General features: G+C 38.4%; 1 pseudogene; it reads left to right on the forward strand.

Annotated features, from left to right (window-relative positions):
• The window catches only part of LOC138142713 (large ribosomal subunit protein eL33 pseudogene), a 263,679-nt pseudogene that overhangs the window by 38,214 nt on the left and 206,864 nt on the right, over positions 1-18,601 (forward strand).

Genomic DNA, 18,601 nt, shown 5'->3' on the forward strand with positions numbered 1-18,601 from the left:
ATGAATATATGTATATATATATATATAATGTATGGCTCCTCCTCCCATTTGTATGATCTCTTTGGGATACAGCCCTAGAAGTGGTATTGCTGAGTCAAAGGGTATGCAGATTTTTATAGCCCTTGGGGCATAGTTCCATATTGCTCTCCAGAATGGTTGGATCATTTCACAACTACACCAACAATGCATTAGTGTTCATATTAGGTGCTTTTTTCCTAAGAAATTAATGTTTCTTAGATGATCTTTCTAAACCATTTTATATCAATTTTACCCTACCATTTTCACATTGTCTTTTAATTCTGCTGTTCCTTGAATTAGCTCTGATATTTTATCATTAAATTTTAATTTTTCCTTTTTTTGTTGATTATTTCTTTTCTAAGGTTATCTAGCATATATTCTAAGACAAAGCATTTCCTTTTGAGTTTTTCACTATCAACTAATTTCATCTATTGTCTCTTCTTTTATATCTCTTATTAGACCTACTCACTCATGGGGCTTTTAATAACCATTATTTTCTCCTTTCTAAAAGATGTGTAGTTATTACTTCATTATTCCATTTCCCTTATATTATTCTGCAGAATTTACTAATTGGAATATATATTTTGTTTGTTTGTTCATTCCTTTAATCTTCCTGCTGTTCTTGCGCTCCCTTCCCTCTCCAGTCCTACTTGTGATATTTCTTCTAATCCTGTTACTAGTTTGTGATGATTTTGTTGTTGTTGTCATTTATTTGGCATGTCTTAAGTGTTAGGAAGTAATTGGGTATATACAATTTTTCTTATGACAGAAGTTTGAGTATAACATTAATGTGTTCTGTGAACATAATAACCTTTTGAATATCAAATTAGTTTTTACTCTTTCAATTAAAAGTAATGTGATTCTTCTAGTTTTAAATTCTGGGGGCCAGGGCGGCTAGGTGGTACAGTGAGTAAAGTGCCGGCCCTGGAATCAGGAGGACCTGAGTTCGATTCTGGCTTCAGACACTTAACACCCACCCACCCACATGCACGCACACACACACACACACACACACACACACACACACACAAGTAGCCGTGTAACCTTGGGCAAGTTACTTAACCCCAATTACCCTCCAAAAGGCAAAAAATATAATAATAATAATAATAATAATAATAATAAAATTCTGAGGGCCAATGTAAAATAAAAATCTTAAGAACTAGGTGCTTCAACTAAATTAAATAGTCAGTGCTGGCTCTACTGTGTTCCTGATGTATAAGACAAGGGTGCAGGCTTCATGGCACTATGCTTATTTTCTGTTCTAATCTTATGAGATTATTTAGAAAATTTAAACCAAAACATACCACCTTTGAGAGAGAGTAGCAAGTATTTTAGATTAGGGCTTTTTGATATTGCCAATATTGTTTTCACTGTATACTGTGTTAATGAAATAGCTCGTTGATTGTCAACACTAATTGAATTTTTAAAATTCTCATCATCATCCTGCTTAATGTCATCTTTAACAAAAACACAGTGACATTCTGAAGCAAGCCCTAAAACAATTCACATATTTCTGAGTGACAATATATAATTTCTGCTGTTTAGATTTTTGGACCTAAATATTTCTGTACAAATCTATTTTATATACACACACACACACACACACACACACACACATATATATATATATATATATATATATACAAACATACATACATATGCATACATATATACATATATATATATATATTTCAATGGTACATGATAGCCTTTTCCATTATAATAGAGTGGGAAAAGCATAAAAATTGAATTCAGAAAACCTGGGTTTAATTCTTCAGTCATCACATTGCTTAATCTCTCTGAGACCATAAGTCATACTTACCTCACAAAGTTCTTGTTAGGATCATATGAGATATGTAATGTGTATTGTAACCACAGAGTCTTATATATTTTATCATCAAGCAGCGCTTTGAGGCAGTGGCCTGATCCTTATCAATACTAAGAACCAGACATTCCCATGTTGATCACAGATATTAAGTGCTTCATCCAACACCAGAGGGGGCTAAGGAGAAATAACAAGGTGTCTCTAATGATCAGAGAGCTAGATGCTTATATGCCCTAGCTCTATTCCTTCTTGTTAGTATTTTTCCAATTAATCTATGCATTTAGGTTACGTAAATTTATCCAGTTAAACTTTTGGTTCAACCTAAATATATTGAGAAACTCTGATGTTTCAGTTAAACCAATAATGTGAACATGACATAAAGGTATAATGATATAAGTGTAGCTTAACTCTATATAATTCTTTCATCATAACCAATGAAGGAGAAAAGATAATATGAAATATTTTAAAATTAAGCACTGTGTAAGATTCATGCAGCTAGGCGGCACAATGGATAGAGTGCCAGGCTTGGAAGTCAGGAACACTTAACTTCCTGAGTTCTAAAATAACCTCAGATGCTTACTAGCTGTGTGACCTGGGCATGTCATTTAACCCTAATTGCCTCAAATGTCTCATCTGTAAAATAAACTGGAGAAGGAAACAGCAAATTATACTAGGATCTTTGCCAAGAAAACTCTAGATGGGGTTTACGAAGAATCAGACATGACTGGAAAAGAATGAACAACAAGACTTAGCTTCTCTTCAATAAAGAATAAAGCATAAAAATAAAATGGCCAAACTTAAAAGTTTAAGAAAAGATATATTTTGAGAGCTTGGATTTAATCCACAACATTTCTCAGCTTCAGTGGTTGAAGAAGTGTTAGTTATTTTCAGAATCCTGCTGGACAGGTATTAGTCCCAGTTGATTATCCATAACAATGCTGCTCCACTCTCTCCTTTCCTTTGTTAGTAATTAGTATGGTGGATTCCCATTGCCAGGGTAAGCAACAACAACAAATTACTCATATACACACAGGCATCCTGCTGCCATCAAATCACATTGCCCTCTCTCCTGGCTTCGTCTTTTTAAATATTTGCACACGAGCTTTATACATATCATTTCTTTTTCAAGCTCTTTGTCTCTTTTGATATCTTTCCTAGGCAAGGGAATCTTTGTGAATTATGCTCACCTTCAGAAAATGCTTCCCTACTATATCTTCCTCCCTACTTGAGTAGTAATGAAGTGGTTACATCTAAATGTTAGCAATTAGTTTTGTCATTATTAATATACTATTCCTATTAATATTCAATGTGATAGATAGCATGGGCTCTAAGCATAATATATATGTATAATTTTATTTTTATATCATTATATAAAAATATATATTACCTGCATAATGTTACCAAAGTTATCTCTATCTTCACCTAACTCATTTCTCTGGTTTTTTTTATTATCCACAGAGAAGCAGGTAGTCCTCTAAATAAGGAATGAATTAATTAATCAGTTAGATAATTTAGCACATTTGGCCATGAAGTGATAGGCTTTCCCATAGCCAGTTATCTTTCACTGATGATTACTAGTACAAAACTTCTGAGTCTGTTGGTAGCACTTCTAGTGCATTCTGCATAGATGTAGAGATATCATCTTGGCACGTTAAAAAATTAGCAAAGTAGAAAAAAAAATTCTCTCTTAATTCCAAGTTCTCATCTATATATCTGCTACCTTCTATTCTAATTCATGACTGAGTGATCTTATTCACAAGAATTTTACAACTGATTTAAAAATTTATTCATGTGATTTACTCAGAGCCTATATACCTTTTGCCCATGATCTCTTAAGGGCCATGTGCAGAAATTTCATGGAAGACATTGCGTTCAATAACTGCCAAACTACTCTTAGCAAGTACTAAGAGAAACAGGAATTACAAGAGTTTAAGAGGTTGTCATTGTCTCATTGAATCACAGCAAAGCTTGAGAGTTTCAGGGTAGTAGTCAATTTTACCCATCCCCTTTGATGTCTCTGCTTGGCTCTGGATGGTTCCCAGACTTGGAGGACTTTTGTGACCAACACAATTCTCCAGGTTCAAACAAAACTTTTCTTTTGCCCCTCCACTCTTAGTTTATTATAGGTGATGATAGCTGAGAAGCCAAAACTTCATGGTTTCCTTGCCCTAGCATGGTTCCTTGTCTCCTAGAAACTTATTCTCCCCTGGTTTTATGGAAGAAAAAGCCTTAAGTCATTGACTAACGCATATATAGCCATTGCCCTCCAAGTCACTGGAAGGAAATGCATGCAATGGTGAACAAGGGCACCTTTTGCCTGACAAAGCCTTCGAACACAGCTCATGTTTGCATACCCATATGCAAAATTTTGCCCTAGCCTTCTGATGGTTCATCCTGGTTTAGACCTTATGCTCACTGGAGAAATGGTATTGTCTACATAAATATTTCTATTTGGGGGGGGGGGGGAGGGTGGTGAGGTAATTAGAGTTAAGTGATTTGTCCAGGGGTACACAGATAGTAAGTATCAATTATCTGATACCAGATTTGAACTCAGGTCCTCCTAATTTCAGGGCTGTTGTTATATTCACTGTACCACCTTGCTGCCCCTATATTACTATTTCTGTAGGAATTTCAGAATGCAAATATCTGTGCAGAGAGGGGATGAAATATCACATGACAAATGGTATGAAACCAGACCTGTACTACAACCAGAGGCAATACCACCCTCTGAAACATTGTTACCCCATTTATCTAAATATTGCTAAGAGTAGCTTGGAAAGTTTTGAATCTCCAAGGCCTTTCTTTAAATTTCTGCTCATGATTTTGAACAGGCATTGGTCAAAACATATGGGATCAGAGTAAATTACATCACCATTAAGAAAAATAAATGATATACTGATACATGTGCAATGCTGTTTTTTAAATTATTGCCCCCTAATCATTATTCCTGAATCCTCTCTCTCCCCCCTCTAATAAACATGCTTCTTATCATGTAATTCCCTGGATCAAGAGTTTTCAGTGGTTCCTTATTACCCTTATGATAAAAATAAAATTTCTCTGTCTGACATTTAAACCCTTCATAGCCTAACTCCTAAATATCTTTCCAGACTGATCTCATATTACTTTGGCTTACATTTCAATCAAAATGGCCTACTTATTTTTCTCCCTGGACAACATTCCATCTCTGAAAAACAGACAAACAAACAAGCTGCCTCCTGTTTCTTGAATGTCCTTCCACCCCCTTTTTTTGCTCTACTTTACATGTCCTTACCTTCTTTAAAAACATAGCTCAGGTGCCCCCTCCCATAGGACACCTTTCTTGACCTTCTCTACTTGTAGCTGTTAGTGCTCTCTCTACTCCTTACAATGATTTGTATTGACTATACATTTTGTATAAATATGTGTGTATATGTGTGTAGCACCAATGCAATATTCACAGTGTCCTGATGGCAACAATAAATATAGTTCTCAATCACAAAATATAAGAGACTCTCCATATACAAGACAGAAATAAAACATTTATTCAGACACAATTTATTCAGAAAGCCAAATTCCAGCACCAGGAAACTAAATCCATCATAGCAATAAAGAAGTTAATACACCATAGCACAGCAAGGAGCCACAGCATCCATTAGCCTTCCCACAAACAAACTCGCAAGTCTAGCAGTCATAGCAGGGGGCAAACAAACATTCACAAGCCTAGTTGTCTCCTTTCATACCTGTCCTCCGTCTCCCACAGTCTAGCCATTCTGCCTTCCAGCTTCCTGTGGGCTCTGCTCACTCTTCAGCAACTTCCTCCAACCACAAGTTCCATGTGATTACACTTGGTTTATTAGGGGGCAAGAAGATCTTCAAAGCAGGGAAGATCTTCAAATTTCCTTTGCCATTACAATGTGGTACCTTCAAATAAAAATAACACTAATACCTAAGCATTTACATAATACTTTTAAGTTTTGCAAAGCACTATAAATGGGTTGTCCTATTTGATCCTAACAATGCTATTAAAACCCTCATCTACTCTGAGGTTAGAAACAAAAGAGAAATTAGTATTAGGGATACTAAAGAAGACACCATAAAAGATAAACTGATATCAGAATTAAGGAATATTAAGGTTACTAGATATTGCATGAATATTGGATATTTGCATCTCCATTTAGAACAAAACAGCAGACCTTAGCAGAAGCAAGATGCTTAATTTCAAGAACAAAGATACTTATCAGAAAACCTATTAAGGGAAATATCCATATGAACAGAATAGATTAGATAAGGCCTGCCAAAAGAGAGAGGAACCCACAGGATGATGTCCTTGTGTGCTTATCCTCTTGGTGATTATGTTCTCAAATCTGTCTATGAAAGACTCTGAAGGCTTGTCAGTTTGAAAGACACAGTACTGAGGGTTGGACTTAGAGTTAAGAGATTTGTTTGAATCTTTTCACAAACACAGTCTAGTTATGTGTTCATAAGACAATCATACTCTCAGAGTCATTGTTTCTGAATCATCTACCACTTAGGGTACTTTTGAGGAGTATGTTTCATAAATATCACAGTACTACATGAATCATAAAGAAAATATTATTATACTCATATCAACTGACTGATATGAATTAAAAATAACTCCCACTATAATATATTACATTTCTTAATATTTTATATCTATTGTGATGAATCTAATAAGAGAAAACAATTTGGCATAATAGCTAGGGAGCTCCCCTCAGGGTCAGGAAAATATAGGTGCAAATCCCATCTCTAATACACCATACCTCAGTACCCCTGAGCTTGTAACTAAACAGAAGTATATACTACTGCCCATGGGCAGCTTGCAGACCGCAAAAGGATTTCAGGTGACTGTCATATCACCCATGGGCCCTGGGCTGTATGTTGTGGAAGACTGGGATAGAACAATAGTCTTAAAATCAGGAAATCCATATGTCACTTCCTGCTTCCATCACTTACTTGTCATAGTGTAGGCAATAATTACCTTGTTTAGTATGGAAAATACTTGGTGAAAACTTGACTTCACCAAGTTAATACATGAAATACAAACAGACTCATGGCTAAATTAATTCATATTTGATTTATTGATTTTGTGACTTAACCCTGAGCAAATTGCTAAACTTCTGCCTGCCTCTGTGTCTTCATTTATAAAAAGAGGATAATAATAGCACCAACCTCTCAAGGTTGTTTTGGTAAAATAATATTTGAAAATTACTTTCCAAACTAAAAATATGATGAATGTTAGCTATTTTGACTTTTAGTAAGCTTCTCAGTGTGGCAGAAAATTCTCTAAAACTCTAAATTGCAGAGAAAGTAACAATACCTCACCAGAAGTTCCCTACATTGTAGACATGACAAGTCTAATAAAAGGAAAAAAACCCTCAAAATTAATCTTGCTGATAATAAATATATAACTATTCATGAAAAGTTTTACAATTATATTTGAATTCACACTTTATAAAGAGACTTTTTGTGGTGGCAAAGAACTGTGGGGATGCCCATCAATTGGGGAATAGCTAAACAAATTGTGGTAAACAATTGTGATAGAATATTGCTCTGCTTATTAGAAATTATGATCCCTTGGGGAGGCTAGGTGGCACATTGAATAGAGCACCTGACCAGGAGTCTGGAGGGCCTGAGTTCAAATCTGGCCTCAGACACTTAACATACACACACACACACACACACACACACACACATAATCAAGCTGTGACTTTGTGCAAGTCACTTAAACCCAACTGCCCTCCAAAAAAAAAAAAGAAGAAGAAATGATGGTCCTAATTATCTTAGAAAAATATGGGTGCAGTCAAGATGACAGGGTGGAGACAAGATGGCGGGATAGAGCCAAGATGGCTGTGTAGAAGCAGGAAAACAGTGTATGCCCCCTCCATAATCACCTCAAAAAACTATAAAAATGGCTCTAAACAAACTTTAGGTCTACAGAACCCACAAAGTGACAAGAGAGAAACAAATCTCCCACTTAAGACACCCCAGCAGTTCAACAGGAATGGTCCATAGCAGCTTGCTGGGAGCAGAGCCCAGTCCTGCCTGAGATTGAGGTTTTAGCCTCAGGGCGGCCACAACCAGCCAGGGCTGGAGGGACTTCAGGAGAGTGGATCACCAGCAGCTGTGTAGGTCTTCAGAATTATCAATCCATAAATGCCAAAGACAAATTGAGAGTTCAGTGTGGACTTTATGGGAATAGGTGGTCCAGCAATGCAGACTAGCCTCTGACACTGGAGGGAGAAGCAGTTGAAGAACAGCCACCACTCCTGCATGGCTGCTTCAGAGCTCCTGACCTGCAGATTGCTGGGGGCCCAAGCAACCATTCTGAGAGGTAAATGCCCTTCCTTTAACCTGCTTGGATCTGGATCAGTGTCTAGAGTGGAGGTTCTAGGGTGCATAACCAGTGTGCAAGAGCCAGTGGAGGCTTCTGGGCAGGCACCCAAATAATAACTCCAGCAAACTGAAAACCCAGCAATGTGAGACAAAGCTCTTCTCTCTGAAAGCACAGTTCAACTGTGGCAAAAAGCTCAAAAGTCAAGTAACTGAGTGGCAACATGAACAAGAAAAGGAAGCAAAGCAAGCACAGCACTCCAACATAACACTCCTATTTTGGGGACTAAAAGGATCAAAGCATGGAACAGGAGGAAGACAACCAAGTCAGAACTCCTGCACCAAAACCTTCCAAGAAAAAATATGAACTGTTACAGGCCATAGAAGAGCTTAAGAAGGATTTTGACAACCAAGTGAGACAAGTGGAGGAAAAATTGGGAAGAGAAATGATAATGATGCAAGAAAATCATTAAAAGAGAGTAAACCAACTGACTGAATAAAATAATACCTTAAAATACAGACTACATAAAAGGGCAAAAGAGGCTCAAAAAGCAAATGAGGAGAAGAATGCCTTAAAAAGCCAAATTTGCCACGTGGAAAAAGAATCTCAAAAGCTAACTGAAGAGAATCATTCCTTCAGAATTAGAATGGAGCAAATGGAAGCTAAAGACTTTATGAGAAATCAAGATACTATTAAACAGATCCAAAATAATGAAAAATAGAAGGCAATGTGAAACATCTCATGGGAAAACCACTGACATGGAAAACAGATCCAGGAGAGATAATTTACAAATGATTGGACTACCTGAAAGCCATGATCAAAAAAAGAACCAAGAAATTATCCTTCAAGAAAATCTCAAGGAAAATTGCCCTAATGTTTTAGAACCAGAGGGCAAAGTAGAGGTTAAAAGAATCCACCAATCGCATCTTCAAAAAGATACCAAAAAGAAAATTCCTAGGAATATTATAGCAAACTCCTGAGTTCCCAGATCAAGGAGAAAATATTACAAAGAGCCAAGAAGAAACGATTTGAATATTGTTGAAAATCAATCAGGATAACAGAGGATCTGTCAGCTTCTACATTGAGGGATCAAATGGCTTAGAATATGATATTCTGGAGGTCAAATGGCTGGTATTAAAACCAAAAATCACCTACTCAGCAAAAGTGAGTATCATGTTGTATCAGCAATGCCATATTCACAATGCCTATTGAAATTATGGATATGCTGATATAATTATCCATCACAAAATACATCATGCTTGCCATATGGGGGAATAAGCTAGGAAATTTATTAAGATACCAAAAGACTGAGTCCCAAAACCAGAAGGTGAAAGCCATCAGAGTAGTTATGAAATAGGCACAGGTAGATAAAGTAGAAAGCACCCACATTCTCAAGCCTTTAAAACAGAACAGGCTACCTCAGGCAAAGGTCCTCCTCTCCCCACTCACATCAACCACCCAGTGTCCCAAAAGCGCACTCCCAGCGGCTCCAGCCCCTGGCAGTCCTCAACAGGAGTCCTTAGAAGAAATTCTGGCTGACTCAAAAAGGGCTTTGCGCTGCCGCTGCCTCTGCTGCCGCTGCCGCTGCCGCCGCCACCGCTAGCCACTGCAGGAGCTCTAGCTTGGCTTCCGCTTCCTCTTGCTCTGCCCCTTCCTGCTACGTCAGCAAGTCCAATGGGGCATGGAAGATCTTTAAATCCCATAACCCTTACATTCGGCCCCAAGATCTTTCATGTCCCATACTTGGCAAAAAAACAGTAGGAATAACTGGTGTCAACAAAATTTCACAACAATATAACAAGAATAGCACACAATAAACACAAAAAACCATATTTTAGGGTGGGGCTTGAGCACAAGGTCCCCATCATTTCCCCCACCCCGAACAAATGAGGCTCCCAAATCTTGTGGTAAGGGGTGAAGGTCTCTTCTTCCATGGCTACTTGCTGCTGAAATTGGATGTAGAGCTGTCCCTGTCCTAAGGGGTCCCATTTGAGAAGTCAGTTCTTAATACGCTTGATGCCAGGTCCAAGGATGACCCATCACAGTTGCAGACAGGGGGTGACATCCAGCTTAAGCTATCAGGGATCTACAGGTGGAGGGTACCAAGCGTGAGGAAACAAATCTATCAAACAAGGTGAACAGACAAAAAATCAAGAAGAAGCAAAGAGACAATAACCAGACTATTGTAGCCTCACTCACGGTAGAATAAATGAGTTAAGGGTACAATTTTGTAATCATCTTCTCCAGAATAAACAATAGTTACAGTGTTATCCCTCCCATATGCTATAATCTCTGCAGCCTTTGGAACATCATCTGGCTTCCGTTTTACCCATACTTCAGCTCCTCATTTTATTCTATCAGTAGAACCAAATCCTTCAGTTCCTGTGACAGTTATTTTGGAAGGAGGGACAGTTTTTACAAGTGGTATTGTTTTAAAAGGAACGATAATCACTTGAACTATCCTATCATTTTTGTGAATCTGTATGGGCCCTTCACCTAAATTCTGGAATGTTACAACAATTTCTCCTTGATAATTAGAATCTATTACTCCAGCCAATACATGTATTCCTTGAGCTGCTAATCCTGATTTGGGTAAAATCTGTCCAAAGTGATTTTTAGGGATTCTTATGCATATCCCAGTGGAGATTTTTATTATTTCTTTTCTGTCCAACCAAAAGTCCTCTAAACAATGTAAATCATACCCCACCGAACCAGGTAGTCCTGGGTACGGTGCTGGGACATCTGGCCTCAAGGTCTAATACTCAATATTTGGGATCTTATGTGTTTGTTGTTTTCTAATTTGCAGATTGGGGGTCATCATTCTGGCTAGAGGTGTACTTCCTCCCAATGGTCTATTATTCAAATTACGCAAAGCCATGAACAAATTATCCTTCCAATGTTGATATGAATCGTTGGAACTTAACTTCCTCAACTGTTCTTTCAGTAATCCATTCATTCTTTCAATTAACCCAGATGCTTCTGGATAATATGGAATATGATATATCCATTCTATATTGTTTAGTATACAATACGTCTTCATTTCATTGCCTTTGAAATGTGACCCATTGTCACTTTGAATCTGCATTGGGGTTCAATAATATAGACTTATGAGATCTAGAGTTTTACAAGTGCTTTTCTGGGTTGCATTCTTATAAGAACAAGCTTATAGTACACCTGAATAGGTGTCAACACAAGTACATATAAATCTGCATCCTTTATCCAGTGGTAGTGGACCTATATAATCTATTTGCCAGATATGGGCTGGGACTTTTCCTCTTGCTATCTCTCCAGTTACTACCCAAGGAACAGTTCGCTCCTTTTCCAATTAACATATATGACATTCTTCTGCTACCTGTTTTAACAGTGAATGAGAGATACTAATACCTCGATCTTGTGCCCACTGGTGTGTAGCCTGGACCCCCAAATGGCCTGCTGTTTGGTAGACCCATTTTGCTTATACCAGATCATCAGTTGTTGTCAAAGTGGGACAATATGTTCAGTAGCTATCTTTGCCAGTCGATCAGCATGAGCATTGTACTCACGTTCTGGTGTGGTGGGGGCCACATTAGCATCTACATGAAAAACTGACAAGTCAGTGACCAAAGACATGTTCCAGATATCTTCCCATAATTCTTTGCCCCAGACTTGTTTGCCATGAATTTCCCAATTTTCATTTTTCCACATGGGCATCCATGTAGCTAACCCATTAGCTACCGCCCATGAATCAGTGAAAATATGACACTGGCCTCCTTGTTCTATTTTGATGGCTTGATATACTGCCATAAGTTCAGCATATTGGCTACTTGCACCTATCCCAGTACTTTCCAAAGTCCTTCTAGTACATGGGTTATAGGCCACTGCTTTCCAATGTCTTTTTGGCCCAAATATTTTGCTGTCCCATCAGTAAACCATGCATGTCTCTTTTGTTCCTCAGTTAATATATCGTATCCCTAATTCCATTTTACAGTGGACTGTACTAACTGTTGCTTTGGCTCAGGGGGTATGTCATTCCTCTCAATTTATATGTTTTCTACAGATTCATGTAGAGCAGAGACTCCGCTTTTGTCTGTTTTCACTCTATTTTGAATATACCACTTCCATTTGATTATACTAGCCTCTTGAGCATGTCCAATTCTGTGAGAAGCTGGGGTACTCATTACCCAGGTCATAATTGGGATTCCAGGTCTTAATATCACTTCGTGGCCCACAGTCAGTTGTTCAGTCTCCACCAAAGCCCAATATGCAGCTAACAACTGCTTTTCAAAAGGTATATACTGGACTCCAGATGAAGGGAGTTTCCTACACCAAAATCCCAAAGGTACATTTTGGCTTTGTTGTTTTTGCCATAAGCTCCAGTTTGCATAATCATCTTGTACAGTTACTTGCAATTCCACTGGACCATTTTGCATGGGCCACAAATCTAGAGCCAATTGTATGGCAGCCTTGGCTTCTTCAAAATCTTTACTCTGCTCAAGTCCCCAATCGAATTCATATTTCTTCCGTGTGACTCTATATAAAGGTTTAAAATCTGTCCCAAATGTCGAATGTGGTGCCTCCAGTATCCAAACAATCCTATGAACTTTTGGGCCTCCTTCTTATTGGTAGGGGTAGGAAAATCCTGAATCTTTTGTCGGGCTTGAGGAAGAATCTCTCTTAGCCCCTTGTTCCATTGTATACCCAAAAACTTCACATTCTGAGCTGGTCCTTGAACCTTTGCAGGGTTAATTTCCCACCCTTTACTTTTCATATGCTCAATTAGAAGGGTCAAACTCCTTTCCACTTCTTTTGCATCTTTTCCCTGTATCATGATATCATCAATGTAGTGGGTAAGCTGTACACCAGGTAGCTTTAATTCATCCAACTGTTTAGCCACAATCCTGTGACAAATAGTGGGGCTATGTATGTACCCTTGTGGTAAGCGGGTGAAAGTATATTGTCTACCCTGCCAAGTGAAAGCGAATTGGTCCCATTGTTTAGAGTCTATTGGGATGGTAAAGAAGGCATTTGCCAAGTCAATAACTGCATACCAAGTCCCATCATATTTCTGGATCCTTTCTATTAAGGTGATGGTATCTGGAACAGCAGCATACAAAGAAGGAGTCACCTTATTCAACTGTCTATAATCCACAGTCATTCTCCATGTCCCATCTGATTTTCTTACTGGCCAGACAGGATTATTCCATCTTGTGGTTGTAGGGACTAACACTCCTGCTTCAACATATTCCTTTATAGTAGTGGTAATTTCATCTTGCCCACCTGGCACACAATACTGTTTTAAAGTAATTACTTCAGAAGGTTCAGGTAAAGTGATTGGGTCCATTTTTAGTTTTCCCACTAAAAATGGTATTAATACCTATCTTCCTCACAGCAAATTTGTATCTCCCTCCAGGTAAATTCAGATACTCTCAATACATCTATTCCAATGATGTATTCAGGAATGGGTACAAGAACCACAGTATATTCTTTCTTAGGTAACTGCCCAATTTTCATTGTTATTTTAACTTGTCTGGCTGATATTTCAGCACCTCCTAGACCTGTGATGGTGATAGGAATTCCATGTTTAAACTTATCAGGGTTTCCATAGATAAGTTTGTCCTCAGCCCCAGTATCAAGCAGTGCCCTAGTCACAGTAGTTGATCCATTCTTCCAATATATTGTTAAACCAATATGGGGTCTGCAATCTTTTCTGCATATTTCTTTTATCTGGGCTGGGGCTTTGCCTATCTCCTATTCCCCCTGAAGGTGGGGCAAACTTGGATACAAAGATTCAGATTCAGAAATACCTGCGGGGGTGGTTCCTGCTTCCCTGTTCATTCTAATGCTAAGTACCTTTTCTTGGTACAGCTTATGCAGCTCTTCAGTTGGAATACCATCTATTCTTCTAAAGTCCACCCCTGCTCTTAAGAGAGCAGTAAACAGTTCCCTTCTTGTGGGTCTATTTTGTCTCTGAATCCTCTGGCTGTTTACTCTTCTCTCTCCAGGCAATTTGTCTTTTTCCCATTCCCCTAAATCGCTTAATTGTGAAATCTTATCCAGCACCTCTGAAAGAGGGTGCCCTATTTCTCCAATTAATAGAGTCAGAATTAGGTGCTTATATGCAGCAGGAGCCGTCTTCACTATGATATTTCTATGAGGAACTCCTAGGGGGTATCATAATATTCATTTGCATCTCCAATCAGGATAGCAGTTTTCATTACCTCCTCCTTTAGCTTTCTCATATAATCTCTAAGTGAGTACCAGGGTCTGTCTCCCCAGGCCACATAGATTCAGTAGGATATCGCTTTTTGCATCTTTTTGCAGCTAAAGCTAGCAGATTAGTTTTGTTTGAACCTCCTTGCATATGGTGATCCCTAAAAGCCTGGTGTACAAAAGGATTCTGACTGATACTTATGAATTTTAAACAGTCCTCATTGTCCAGTGTTATTCCTCCGACACCTTCATCAGTGATTCTTACTATCCAAGACACTAAAGACTCCCCCATTCTTTGGGTAAATCTACTCAATATATCAGTGATCTCCTGTTGAGTGAAATCCTCAATTATCTCCCTGGACTCTGTTTTGCCTCGGGGTTCTCCTGTCTTCTTCTTCATATGGGGAGAGCTTCTACATTAGAAGACTGCTCATCTAACCTTGCTCCATTCTCCTCACACACATTCTCCTGGAAGCTGTCAGGGCAACTCTGCCCAGCCTGTACAAAAGCTGCATGCACATTCATTCTGCTAGTTTTTTGCTTCCTTTTAGCTACATGAACAGTAGCTGGCTCCTGGACCACATGAGTTCCTCCAGTTTGCTCTTGTGAGTGCTGTGACACAGAAGAATCCTCAGGCAAACCAGCTGACTCCCTAGCCATCCGAGCTCTTTCCTCCAGCAGCTTATCTCTACTTTTACACATAAGGCAATAACTTGTTAGCAGCACCCAGCCGCTCCTGCACATTTCTGCCAGTTCTTTGCCTGGTTCTATGGGTATTCCTTTCAAACATCTTTCCAAATCTCCAGGTTCTCCCTCTTTTAGCCTTGGTTCCCAGTTTTCACAGGGCCCTGTGCTTTTAGCCCATTCTCTGGATAGAGAGGAATAAGGCAAATTCTCCCATCCTGCAATAGCCATTTCTCCCTCTAAAGCCCCACTGCTTCCAAATAGAGGCCTGACATTTTGTGATCCCATCCTCGTCGCCAAATGTATCAGCAATGCCATATTCACAATGCCTATGGAAATTATAGATATGCTGATATAATTATCCATCACAAAATACATCATGCTTGCCATATGGGGGAATAAGCTAGGAAATTTTTAAGATACCAAAAGACTGAGTCCCAAAACCAGAAGGTGAAAGCCATCAGAGTAGTTATGAAATTGGCACAGGTAGATAAAGTAGAAAGCACCCACATTCTCAAGCCTTTAAAACAGAACAGGCTACCTCAGGCAAAGGTCCTCCTCTCCCCACTCACAGCAACCACCCAGCGTCCCGGAAGCGTGCTCCCAGCGGCTCCGGCCCCTGGCAGTCCTCAGCAGGAGTTCTTAGCAGAAATTCTGGCTCACTCAAAAAGGGCTTTGCACTGCCGCTGCCACTGCCTCTGCTGCTGCTGCTGCCGTTGCAGCCACTGCTAGCCACCGCAGGAACTCTAGGTTTTGCTTCTGCTTCCTCTTGCTCTGCCCCTTCCTGCTACGTCAGCAAGTCCAATGGGGCATGGAAGATCTTTAAATCCCATAACCCTTACACATGTTTCAGGGGAAAATTAAGTCATTCAATGAAATAGAGAACTTTCAAGCATTCCTGATAAAAAAAACACCAGAGGTGAATAAAAATTTTGACATTCAGATACAAGAAGCAAAAGAAGCATGAGACGGTAAACAGGGGAAAGAAAACATAAGGAAGTTATCAAAGTCGAACTCTTTACATTCCTACATGTAAAAATGATAATTGTAAAACTTTTCTCATCATGAGAATAGTTGAAGAGAATATAAATGTCTGTGAGTGTGTGTATAGGAGGCTACATAGTTATATGAATACATATGTGAATGTGTGTATATATGTGTACAGGTATACCTTGACAGAGCGCACAGGACTAATTTAATAGGAAGGATGATACTTAAATGGTGAAATTGAGAGGTGAGAAAGGAATATAATGAGAGGAGGTAGGGAGAGACAGAATGGGGTAAATTATCTCATATAAAAGAGGCAAGGGAAAACTGTTTGATGGAGGGGAAGAACAGGAAGGCAAAAGGGAATGAGTCACCCTTACTCTCACTGAATTTGGCTTAGGGAAGGAATGACATACAGAATAAATAGGGTATTTCACCCTACAGAAGAGTAAAGGGAAGGGGATGAGAGGGGGTATCATGGAAGGGAGTGCAGGTTAGGGGGGAGCAAAGTTGGAAGCACACACTTTTGAAAAGGGACAGGGTCAAAGTAGAGAATAGAACAAGTATGGGTCGCGATAGGATGGAGGGAAACATAGTCTTTCACAATATCTCCTCTATGGAAATGTTTTGTGTAGCTACACATGTACAACCTATATTAAACTGCTTGTCTTCCCAGTCAAGGTGGATGACAAGGGAGGAAGGGAAAGAATCTGGAATTCAAAGTTTTAAAATCAAATGTTTAATTATACACACACACACATTATATGCAACTGGGAAATATGATATGCAGGCACTGGGGTATAGAGATCCATCTTGCCCTAATGGAAAGTCAGAGGGAGAATGGGGGAGGATATAGGAGAGAGCAGATTGGGGAAGGGTGTATGCAATGGGATCACTGTTTTGGGGAGATGGTTAGGGGAAAGACAGGGAGAAAATTTGTAACTCAAAATCTTGTGGAAATGAATGATGCAAAAAATAAACATAACATTTAATTTAAAAAAAGAAAAACATGGGTAGACTTGCATAAAATAATGAAGAATGAAATTAGCAGAACCAAGAGAATGTTGTGTCCAAAACACCCAGCAATATTGTTTTAAGAAGAACTTATAGTGACTAAATTATTTGGATAAGGACCTACTGAAGGAAGAAACTATCTGAATCCAGAGAAAGAACTGACAAACAGAAATATGTATAGAAAGATTTTACACACATACACACACACACAGAGTTGTGTCTAACAGAATAAGTAACTTTTGCATAATTGTTTTGCAGTTTCACAAGCAATGATCTTTTTTGTTTGTTGTTTTTTTCAAAATTCTATTATGTTAACGGAAAATCTTGTCTTATGTCTCAAGTTCAGAATAAAATATTTTTAAAAAGAAATAAAAAAATTAAACTAAAAACCAAGAGGCCATTATTAACTTCACCTGAAACATAGTGTAATAGATAGAAAATCACTATCAGAAGTCAAAAGACCTGACTTGTGGTAAGAAGAACAGTATGTGAGAGAAGTGTCACCTGTGTTACCCTGGGCAAGTCACTTAAGTCTTGGTGCCCCAGGTAGCTAACTTGGTAATCATATAGTTAACATTGTGCACTGATATAGGAATCTCCTTCATGGGGGAGGTCCACACACCAAACAAAGAAATTAAAGTTCAGGCATCATACACTTCTCTTAGGGAGTTCCCTTGTTCATTTCCTCACAATGAATTTTGTCTTTTTCTTACAAAATAATTATTTGTTTGGTTGTTGGTTGGTTCGTTGATTGCTTGGTTTGTGAATATACTTGCACATCTTACAAAGGCCCCATCACTGAAATAGTTAAAAAAAATAATTAAAGCTAGTAAGTACTCAAGGGTGAACATTTGTCAGTCACTATATGGTGTGCACCTGTGAGTGAGTTATTGCTTATTTATTCACAGCAGCCTGAGGTAGAATCTTCTCCTTGAATTATGGCTACACAACCTCTAAAAATTCTAATTATTTTTGCTATTTGTTCAACCTAAGGTGGAAAAGGGCAGACAGTTGTGAGGAGGAGGGCGTTAGGGACTCAAGGCTGCTGACAAAGATCTCTGCATTTTACTTTGTCATAAAAGATGAAAAATGTATTCTGTCTATGAAATTCCTCAAAATACTTCATGTCAATTAGATATTCTTAATTTTTTAAAAAATCAATAAATCTAATATCAATTAAGCTATGATTCAGCTTGTATTTCATACATTAACTGGGTAGAAATAATATAAACTTTCTACTAAGCATTTGCTGTATTAAATAAGATAATTATTTCCTATGGTATAGGTGCTTAGTAATGCACAACCACAGTGGTTCTGATTGAAATTGAACATACATCTCAGTATAATTTACTGCACCCTTTCATTGGCAATGAATTGTGGCAACCCATAGAGTAATCTATATTGCATAGTTTATTTCAAGGACTTTATGTCACAGTGGGCTAAATAAAAGCCAGTGAGGACATGCCAAAGTGTGTAGAGAATGACACGAAGTTTTGGAAAAAACTTTAGTCCCCAATTGTACCAGTCAAATGATGGCTGTAATGATCATTAAT

Source organism: Petaurus breviceps, unplaced genomic scaffold, assembly GCF_028583685.1.
Source record: "Petaurus breviceps papuanus isolate PSGF00001 unplaced genomic scaffold, PetGlider_PUasm1.0 90602, whole genome shotgun sequence".
Taxonomy (NCBI): domain Eukaryota; kingdom Metazoa; phylum Chordata; class Mammalia; order Diprotodontia; family Petauridae; genus Petaurus; species Petaurus breviceps.